Source organism: Aulonocara stuartgranti (assembly GCF_965226115.1).
Source record: "Aulonocara stuartgranti genome assembly, chromosome: 23".
Lineage (NCBI taxonomy): Eukaryota > Metazoa > Chordata > Actinopteri > Cichliformes > Cichlidae > Aulonocara > Aulonocara stuartgranti.
This window is the reverse complement of record NC_138958.1, coordinates 29,783,709-29,793,225: the sequence shown is the minus strand read 5'-3', so window position 1 is coordinate 29,793,225 and position 9,517 is coordinate 29,783,709. Positions and strand designations below refer to the sequence as shown.

Sequence of the window (9,517 nt, the reverse complement as noted above, 5' to 3'; positions counted from 1 at the left end):
TGGGTTTTGCGGTTGCCATGAAGCTGTTTTAACTGTAAAGGGTGGGCCAACATCATACTAAACCCTATGGATTAAGAATTGGATGTCCCTGTTATGAGAAAAGCAGACCAGCCCTATCTAAGTTTGCCTTATGATGATTCTTTTTTGAAGTGTTAAAGTATTTGTTGTACAGGACAACATAAGCCCATATGAGGGATGGTTGGACTGATCCAAATACTGATAGTATCAATACCAGTGTTGATATTAGTATTGAATCATTACTGGGATGACAGGATCAATGCTTTAGTTTGTTTCTCTTCTCTTAGTTCAATAGGTTGCTCCAATTTCATCAAACAGTAGTTGTCTGTACAAACACCACTCTTCTCACACAAGCACACTTTTCTTCACCTCCTCTTCTTTGCTCTGCTGTGGTTTGTTGTCATGTGGTCACATTCAGACACAGGTAGGCTGCTGTGAGTGAGAAAGAGCAGCATCTCACCGAGATATTTTAGAGCTGTAAATATAGTCATGAATGTAGGAAGGAAATCTCTACTGTGGCCACAAAACCAGTTTTTGTAAACACTTGAAAACAAGAAGAAAACACTCTGTGTGGAGGAAAATCCCCCAAACAGACCCCCATCACAGAGACAGAGCCTGCTAACAGCCTGCTAATCTGGCGTCACCAGTGTTGGGACTAACGCGTTATTAAGTAACGCGTTACAGTAACTACGTTATTATTGTGGTAACGAGCACGGTAACTAGTTATTATGCCAAAATCAGGAACGCGTTACTCGTTACTGGGATTTAGAGAGGGTCGTTACTCGTTACTTCGTGTGGTGGCTATCGCGGAGCTTCCACAGATTCAGTAACATTAGCAAGTGGTGGAGGCCAGCAGGTGGATGAGGGAAAGGGACGCAGAAGGAAAAGAGACCCGAGGCGGCCGCCGGTCCAAGTGTGAACTGAACCTCAGGTAAGAAGTTATGACCTGCAGTCTCTCTGGGTCAGATATGAACCAAGTTTAGGTGGAGTTTATTTTCGTTATTCTGACTTTTTCCGTACTGCGTGCTAGCTAGCATGACGGAGTTTCTATACAGCTGGGTGGGTGCTATGAAGTTAATGATGTTGAACTTTATTTTGTTCATAAGTTATTAGAGTTGCCAACCGTCCCGCCTGGTATTCAGAGAAAATATTACGCGTTTCTTATTGAGGTGAAAAGGAACAGTTTGTCCCGTAATTCAGCTACAATGAAAAAGACACAAAGCTGGAGTTATTCTGTGTCTTTGCTGCACAGCTGCCTCTTCTTCTCTCATCCTCTCCCCCTCCCTCTCCCGTTTCTGCTTCAATCATGAAAACTGATCAATGATCAGCTGATCGGCTCTCTTGTTTGTTTATCGCTCACTTTGCGCCGAAAGAGAAAACCAGCAGCAGCAGCACGTTTAAGCTTGATCAGCTATTGTTAGAATTTATTTAATATTAATTTCTAGTATCAGCTGATGTTTGCTGGAGCCACAGCTGTAAAAAAAAGCTGCTGGTCATGATATGGTTTGGTTATCTGGTGAGAGGGAAACATGAAGATGAAACCAGGAGATGTCCTTACTGAATCATCAGAGCTGAACAGGTGATGGAGAAACAGGTTTACCTTTTAGGTGACATGAATGAGTTGAAGGGAAGTTATGAACTGTTTCTGAGAGACAAATAACACCAGGATCCTTTTCTAAGTAGCTGACAGCTGGTAACTGTGCAGGTGCAGATCTAGCAAAGTGTTGCCAGGGGGGCATGTAGGGCATTAACAGGGAAAGGGGGGCACAAAGAAATACTTTTCTTTCTTATTCTCATTTAAAATGTCTAGCTTTTAAAAAATAATTATCTGAATCTTACAACAAACGATTGATAGATTGATGCATATATACCATCAAAACAGTGTACATCATTGTCACAACAGTGTTTATTTTCATTCAAAGGCTTTATGAATTTTCCTATAATGGTGGGCCGGTCTCTAGTCAAAATGCCCGGGCCAATTTTCTGTCCCAGTCCAGCCCTGTATGCAGCTCATCTGCAGTCTGGTGTTGCCTACATCTTCCTATTCAGAAGGCAGAATTTCCGAGTTCTGAGTACAATCGAAAGCACCACGACTCCAGTTTTTGTGTTGGATGTAAAAGGCGCGCATGACGCTGTGACGTAGGCTAGAATCATGGCAGCAGTCAATGACGGTCCAGGCGTGGGATTTCTCTCATGGAAATATGCACATTATCTTTTCCTTTCTATTGGTAGGTGGCACAGTGCACTTGTGGCTGTCATGGTCCTGGGCCATGTTGGCCCAGTGTTCTTAGTTTTCTTGTATGTTTGTATTTTGTTCCCTGTTTAGGCTCTGTTTCCTGAGTTGCCCTGTTGTGTTGTTCCCTGAGTGCTTTCCCTTTGTGACTCTCACCCCCTGTGTGCCCCTCTGTGTATTCATGAGCCCTCGTCCCCTTTCGTGTTTATTCCGTGTCTCCCCTGCCCGTTATGTTGGTGTTCTCCCCGTGCGCTCTCTCCTCCTGTCTGAACCTCTGTACTTCCTGTTTCACCTCTACCGTCAGTGTTGTGTTCACTCCTGCCATGTCCCGTGATTATTATCAGTGTCACCTGTGTTCCCCGTGTGCTCCCACTTCCCTCATTACCCCTCTGTGTATTTATGTCTGCGTCTCCCTCAGTTCTGTGTCGCGTTCTCCCTCATGTTGTGTGTGTTCCTCCCTGTGTTTCTTGGCGAGCTTTGTATTTAGTTTTCCCAGTTTAGTTTTGTATTTCCTACGTTCTGCCTCTCCAGCATTAAAGCTGTAATTTTTGAGTCCTCCTCCTGCCTGCCACACAGCGATCCATGACAGTGGCAAGTAAGCAAGCTAGAAGACTGGCAAAGTTATGGAAGCAACACATTAACAAGAGAATTCTGAGTAAAACCAAAGTTACTTTCCCTAGTAACTAGTTACTTTGAAAGTAACGAGTAACTTGAAGTAACTGAGTTACTTTTGAGAGAAGTAACTAGTAATGTAACTAAGTTACTATTTTAAAGTAACTTACCCAACACTGGGCGTCACTCAGATAAGCTGCTGGCCTTCGTCCCTTTGTCACCTCCACGACGAGCCGCATGCTCTTCTCCTCCCCAACGGGTTCTCGGCACCAAGAATTGTTAAAGTTCGTTCGATTTGGGTAAGAGAAGAAAGCAGGCTGAGTCCGGGGTAGGTGTCAAAAATAGTGATCTTTTATTGTACACACTTTGCGCAGTCAGTGTGGGAAGACAATTTGCAATACAATCCTTCCTCGAATGGACCGTCCCGTATCCTTATATTGCCATGATGACATCACAGTTAGATCTTTACTGGAAATGATAACAATTCCCCACCTCTCAAAAAGTTCTCCTTATATGGACATCAACTGCTACTTTTAGAGAAAAACAAGTGTGTATTATATTGTGCATTTTGTGAAAGTATATCTATCAGAAAAACTGTCCTCAGACAACCTTCCTATTCTTACTAAGTGTGTGTGTGAACGTGCGTGTCTTACATAAGTGTGTGCACGTTGTTACAGGCCTGAGTACGTGCCCAACTGCCTGTTACACAGGGCTGGGTCCAAAAGGACCCAGCAGTCCGAGCGGTTAACTGCTTAGGCAAATAGAAAGAATCATACAGAACGACAATAGACTGACTAGAGTACTGATAATCTGTGCATTAATATTTGCTCAGAGTAACATAGATGTGATTCAAAGATTATTCTGTTAACTGATTCAACAATGGTAAATGATTAATCAATGATAATTCTGATTATAACTGTGGTCATGAAAATACAAAATAAAATATCTCCTGGGCACAAGAGGCAACGAATTTCCAGGTAACTCATATAGTGGTGAAAGTAATGTTTCAGTCATGACCAGTGTTGGGTAAGTTACTTTAAAATAGTAACTTAGTTACATTACTAGTTACTTCTCTCAAAAGTAACTCAGTTACTTCAAGTTACTCGTTACTTTCAAAGTAACTAGTTACTAGGGAAAGTAACTTTGGTTTTACTCAGAATTCTCTTGTTAATGTGTTGCTTCCATAACTTTGCCAGTCTTCTAGCTTGCTTACTTGCCACTGTCATGGATCGCTGTGTGGCAGGCAGGAGGAGGACTCAAAAATTACAGCTTTAATGCTGGAGAGGCAGAACGTAGGAAATACAAAACTAAACTGGGAAAACTAAATACAAAGCTCGCCAAGAAACACAGGGAGGAACACACACAACATGAGGGAGAACGCGACACAGAACTGAGGGAGACGCAGACATAAATACACAGAGGGGTAATGAGGGAAGTGGGAGCACACGGGGAACACAGGTGACACTGATAATAATCACGGGACATGGCAGGAGTGAACACAACACTGACGGTAGAGGTGAAACAGGAAGTACAGAGGTTCAGACAGGAGGAGAGAGCGCACGGGGAGAACACCAACATAACGGGCAGGGGAGACACGGAATAAACACGAAAGGGGACGAGGGCTCATGAATACACAGAGGGGCACACAGGGGGTGAGAGTCACAAAGGGAAAGCACTCAGGGAACAACACAACAGGGCAACTCAGGAAACAGAGCCTAAACAGGGAACAAAATACAAACATACAAGAAAACTAAGAACACTGGGCCAACATGGCCCAGGACCATGACAGCCACAAGTGCACTGTGCCACCTACCAATAGAAAGGAAAAGATAATGTGCATATTTCCATGAGAGAAATCCCACGCCTGGACCGTCATTGACTGCTGCCATGATTCTAGCCTACGTCACAGCGTCATGCGCGCCTTTTACATCCAACACAAAAACTGGAGTCGTGGTGCTTTCGATTGTACTCAGAACTCGGAAATTCTGCCTTCTGAATAGGAAGATGTAGGCAACACCAGACTGCAGATGAGCTGCATACAGGGCTGGACTGGGACAGAAAATTGGCCCGGGCATTTTGACTAGAGACCGGCCCACCATTATAGGAAAATTCATAAAGCCTTTGAATGAAAATAAACACTGTTGTGACAATGATGTACACTGTTTTGATGGTATATATGCATCAATCTATCAATCGTTTGTTGTAAGATTCAGATAATTATTTTTTAAAAGCTAGACATTTTAAATGAGAATAAGAAAGAAAAGTATTTCTTTGTGCCCCCCTTTCCCTGTTAATGCCCTACATGCCCCCCTGGCAACACTTTGCTAGATCTGCACCTGCACAGTTACCAGCTGTCAGCTACTTAGAAAAGGATCCTGGTGTTATTTGTCTCTCAGAAACAGTTCATAACTTCCCTTCAACTCATTCATGTCACCTAAAAGGTAAACCTGTTTCTCCATCACCTGTTCAGCTCTGATGATTCAGTAAGGACATCTCCTGGTTTCATCTTCATGTTTCCCTCTCACCAGATAACCAAACCATATCATGACCAGCAGCTTTTTTTTACAGCTGTGGCTCCAGCAAACATCAGCTGATACTAGAAATTAATATTAAATAAATTCTAACAATAGCTGATCAAGCTTAAACGTGCTGCTGCTGCTGGTTTTCTCTTTCGGCGCAAAGTGAGCGATAAACAAACAAGAGAGCCGATCAGCTGATCATTGATCAGTTTTCATGATTGAAGCAGAAACGGGAGAGGGAGGGGGAGAGGATGAGAGAAGAAGAGGCAGCTGTGCAGCAAAGACACAGAATAACTCCAGCTTTGTGTCTTTTTCATTGTAGCTGAATTACGGGACAAACTGTTCCTTTTCACCTCAATAAGAAACGCGTAATATTTTCTCTGAATACCAGGCGGGACGGTTGGCAACTCTAATAACTTATGAACAAAATAAAGTTCAACATCATTAACTTCATAGCACCCACCCAGCTGTATAGAAACTCCGTCATGCTAGCTAGCACGCAGTACGGAAAAAGTCAGAATAACGAAAATAAACTCCACCTAAACTTGGTTCATATCTGACCCAGAGAGACTGCAGGTCATAACTTCTTACCTGAGGTTCAGTTCACACTTGGACCGGCGGCCGCCTCGGGTCTCTTTTCCTTCTGCGTCCCTTTCCCTCATCCACCTGCTGGCCTCCACCACTTGCTAATGTTACTGAATCTGTGGAAGCTCCGCGATAGCCACCACACGAAGTAACGAGTAACGACCCTCTCTAAATCCCAGTAACGAGTAACGCGTTCCTGATTTTGGCATAATAACTAGTTACCGTGCTCGTTACCACAATAATAACGTAGTTACTGTAACGCGTTACTTAATAACGCGTTAGTCCCAACACTGGTCATGACTCATGGTCTAGGTTTAGCATTACTTATTGTTAATTTTCAAAATGTTATTGGTCGTAATTGGTACTTCAGCAGACTGATTACCTGTAGACTCTATTCAGACATTCAAATTATATATTTAGCTCACCGAATTGTGTTAAATAAATTATTTTATTGGAGCTGAAAAAATGTACTTCAATCTTGAAGTACAAAAATGTTTAAATATAGTAATCCTTTTATGTTAACAGTCTAATAAGGTTTTTGATTGATTGATTGATTGATTGATTGATTGATTGATCATACTTTATTCATTCCGAGGGAAATTGGGTTAAGGCTGCCAGCCATGCCAGCACCATTTTCTTATCTAAATAGCAGATTTAAAACAACAGAAGTTGAGCCAAAGTCCTTGAAAAATAATGGAAGGCAAAATTCAGTCATTTAGTTGTCATTAAAATGTTTTCATATTAAGCAAACTGAAGATGCACTCACTTCATAAATCATGACACACAGCCCTCCCCTACATAAACTGCCTTAATATATTAAGAGTATCTGTACTGGTATGTTGTGTGAGTGATACTGCATATACTTGGTATCAAATCCAGCCCGTGTTATGGTACACCACTACTAAAGCCTGACCTTATAGTTGTGCTGCACATAATTAGTGTTTAAAGAAAAAGTATAAAACATTAAGCATTACAACTCATTAAAATGATGACAGCCTCAATCAACAAAGTTAGATGCTTGGACCTGGAAACAGGGTTGATACATCACCACTTAAAATGCAGATAGATTATCTTTTTTTTGTAATTGCAGCACTATTTTCACCCTTGCAGCCAAATTGTTTCACATCAAAGTAAGCACGTGAAGCTACAACAAAAGAGTGGGAGGTGGGGTCCAATGCCATGGAACTAACAGGGCAAAGGTTTAGGAATATCAGTTTGTGAATATTTCATAAACTGATTATGCAAAGCATAAAAAGCTTTGCAGCCTGACAGTAGCCACACTTCGAGTATAGGATAGAAATCATGCAATATAACAATCTGTGAAGCTATCAAGCAGTATGTAAAGGAACTTGATATAACGTCTGCATGATTTTATCCTGTATGTACCCTCTGCTAATTGGAACACTTTGGATGAACAGCATTACATTTATAACAATTATTATTATATTTACATTTATAACAACAATTTTAAAATTATTATTAATCTTTTTAATTATTCAATAATACCATGTTGTGTTTTCAGTTTTTGTTTCTTTCACATCATCCGTACGTAAATTAATGGTCACCAAAACTTGTACCTACAAGGGAATTTTGTTTGAGTCACAATTACATACAGAATGAAGAAGTAGAATAAAAGTCTTTAGATACCACACACAGATAGTGAAACAGACGGCAGTTCATGGCGGTAAAGCTGAGCACGTTTTCGATGACCATCGGGAGTGCATGAACCTTACAGCAAGTACTGCAAAATTTTATATAAAACTTTTTAATGCTTTGTGGGTATAATCGTTCCTATATTATAAACAGAAGACAGACAGAGGGATGGATGAATTACTATGAAGGCTGCAGTTTGAGGCTAAATGATAGTAAATTGATAGCCTGATAGTTAATTTAGATCAACATTCAAAAATGAATGAATACAGGGTACAACGTGTATTAAAATTGGGATTTTAAATTATTGATGAAAGTCTTCAATACACTAAGCATTGCATGCCTTAAAGGTCTCCTAAAGTTACAGGTTAAGTTTTTGACTGGCAGTGCCATACCAAATTATTCCAAGGTTTTTATGCACATTGACTATGTAATATCTACACATCTGGGTGTGTAACTGTTATATGTTAATATTATTCTGACGTTAAGTCAGGGTTTTATTTGTCTGACTATAAATACTCTGCATATATTTATCACGTTTTTATTTGTTGACAAAAGTGTTGATACATTTCATCATGGTTTTTGTCCTAGTGCATTTATTTTTTATGGAGTAATCGTCATGTTTTCGTCAGGAAATAAAAAGGTTGTTCATGAACTATGATGGCCAATAGAATTTACACTCCTGGACTTGACATAAAGGCTAGCTAAAATTTAATTTCAGTTCATTTAAAACAGTTTGGTTAAAATGGGCTAAATTCCTGTGGTCATAGCTCTGTAGGCCCAGCCATCCTTTTCACCTTCCGGGGCACACAGACGGAAAAAGAAGCTTATTTTTTCCACAAATGTTAAGCCACTATTTTAAAAAAAGAAAATAAAGTTAAAAAAAATAAAAATCAATTATTTTTGGACAAGCCTTTTGGACAGCCTTGCTGTCAACAGCAAGCAATTGCCTGTCTGTGAACTGGAATCACTGGTCACTTAGAGGCATTTGAACACCCACTTCTGTCATGTATCCATGCTATCAAGAGGCCATCGCTCCATTTGAAATAAATTATTTAGACGTTTTGGATTTTTGTCAGATTGTTGGATGAGAAGATCAATACTGCTTTCATACCTGTGTGTTAAGTATTGATCTGTGACCAGAATACCAATAGTTTACTTTAGCATAAAGAATGGAAAACGAAAAGCATGTAATCCCCACAGAACAAGCTTTTTAATAGGTTTAACATGTGCTGCCGGTGCAGGTGTAGGTGTAAATATTTGACCTGGTAAAAAAAAAAAAGACACGCAAGTGGTATCAACCTTCTTGTTTGACATTTGAAAAAACAAATAAGCATTTTGTCCAATTTGTCTGTTCCTTTAAAAACGTGAAGCTTTCACCCTTTATCCTGCAGCAAAATTCAGTTTCTCATATATCAGGCCAGCAAGAGGCATAAAGCAAAACATCAGTTATAACTGAAGATCTAAATATATGCGATTTCCATGAGAAGCTGCTCCAGTGCCTCTTTGCTCTTTGGGACGGCATTACTTCCACTTCATTTCCATCTGTTCCTCCCATTTACCTTACATTTTCATTCATGAATAGTGGCACGTGTGTTTAAGTGAAAACATGGTTTGCAGGTTATATTCCACATTAGCGTGTAAAAATATCACGTGGCACATTGTAAAGTCAGGATAAAGTGTGCCTAATAAATCACTTGAGAGGAAAGGCACGCTTATGATTCACAGTTTTGAAACTATTCTTCCAATCAGTGCAGAGTAATGAGTTGTATTACCATAAAACAAGAGCTATTTGAAAAACTGCTGCTCTGCCAGGTATAATGGGGAAAACTCGGCATGATGTTATGTAAATGAGGCAACAGCATGAATACTTACTTATGATCAAGGCACAAACGGGTGA

General features: G+C 40.4%; 1 long non-coding RNA gene across 1 annotated transcript in view; it reads left to right on the top strand.

Moving 5' to 3' along the window:
* Window positions 1-670: 670 nt before the first annotated feature.
* LOC309701211 overlaps window positions 671-9,517 on the top strand; it is a 30,284-nt gene continuing 21,437 nt past the window's right edge. The window contains exon 1 of the long non-coding RNA XR_014274913.1: window positions 671-949. This is a non-coding gene — a long non-coding RNA (uncharacterized lncRNA). The remainder of the gene's footprint in view (window positions 950-9,517) is intronic.